Raw genomic sequence first — 1729 nt, 5'->3', positions numbered from 1 at the left:
CCCCCCCCCCCCCCCCCACCCCCCCCCCGCCGTTAGTTCCTGGCACCGGTCATATTTTCCACCATGCAGCTCCCTCCCAAATTGCAGCGGGACGCGGCAGGGTCCCCCGGGGCGGCAGCATCCCCCCCGGGGCAGCCCCGTACCCCTCCCAGCCCTGGGGCAGCCGGCACCCCTCGGGATGCTCACGGGCACGCAGCCTTCCCCCACGCACCCTGCTGCGCCTCCTGGCACTCAGGGGTGCCCAGGGATGGGCAGATCTAACAACATCCCCAAATTCGCCTTGGACAGCCGCAGCAGAGCCAGAAAGCAAATTAGAGACTTCACACTCTCAGTGTTTCTCCAACTGCAGCACGCACGCACGGCAGGCACATTGCTATTTTAATGTTTCCTGGATGCACGTCGCAGCTCTGCACGAACCCTCCCCGCACACGCGCTCCGCCTCGGCCGCAGGCGACTCCCCTGCCAGCCCTAGGATTGTCCCAAGTGAAAACCGCCGGCCGTAGGAAATGGAAGAGCCAGTTTTAGATGGGGGCTCGGATGGAATACTTGTCTCATTGTTTCTTGTGAAGTACACCAGGGATTGATCCGAGAGACTTATTTATTCCACCCGGGAGGGAACTGTTTTGGTTTTTTCTTCAACTGCTAAATAATTTCAGGTTGTTCTTAAAAATAGAGCATGGGCAGCATTTTTTGGCTCTTACCTAACTCTGCAGTGGCATTCTCAAAATATGACCGTGCTACACGACGTACACTGAAAAAAGAACTCCTCTCCACCAGCATCATCAAACACTTGGACTACATCCTCTGTGTGTGTGTGAGAGTAAGAGGGATCATGTGCCTATGTCATCCAACAACTTTTGTGTAAGAAGTGACTCATCACTGAAGTATATGGGCTGGTTTTGCCTGTTACTCCATGGGATCGCTGAATGCGCCAACCCCTATAAAAGTGTCCGCAGGCACAGTAAGAAACGTGGCCCCAGGCCTTAACTGGGTGCATTGTGCAGACCCTAATGGTTTGCTTCTCTGCCGGGCTGAAGCTCACCCATCCTCTCTACTGCACTTCAGAGCCAGGTCTTATGAGCGCTTGCATGCCTCGTGAATGGTAAAATCTTTGGAAACGGCAGTAAATGTAGAAAAAAAAAAAGAGTCTTTCTTATTTTCACACTTAAATTTCAAAATAAAACGACGTGGCATTTCAAGCTCCTCAACTCAGGGAAGCACTGGGGTGAAGGAGCTTCATGTACTTTCTTTACATAACCATCAGTAGCTCCGTTCCCTGCTCTGACCTGCAGCTCAGCCATACAGGGGCTGATGACACTCAACAAAAAGAGCATGCTTCCCCTTCAAGGCATCTGCTCCACCGCTGCTTTCCTGCACACCGTGCGCAGGAGCGAGGAGGCTGGCAGGGCAGGCAGCAAGCGCTGGCTTCTCCCATGGATCACTTGTGGCCCGATGGTAAACGTGGGCTCCGATTCCCGAGCTCCTTTTCTGCTTTGTGTAAAAACTGGCATTTAGATATTCCAGGTAAAAATGTCTCACAATTTTGAGCAAACATTACTGTGCATATATTCTGCTCATGAATAACAACTTGCAGTTACCCCTTGATTAACCCAAGTTATGATTTTTTGGGGCTGGTCATTTCTAACACCTCTTTGGAAATAGCTGCCCCACAGGCTGCATATGCAGACGTGCCCCAACACACGGGTCCTGCTGATTTGTGTGGGGACAC

The sequence above is a fragment of the Aptenodytes forsteri genome, unplaced genomic scaffold (assembly GCF_000699145.1).
Source record: "Aptenodytes forsteri isolate BGI_AS27 unplaced genomic scaffold, ASM69914v1 Scaffold119, whole genome shotgun sequence".
NCBI classification, from domain to species: Eukaryota; Metazoa; Chordata; class Aves; order Sphenisciformes; family Spheniscidae; genus Aptenodytes; species Aptenodytes forsteri.
This window is presented reverse-complemented; position numbering follows the sequence as displayed.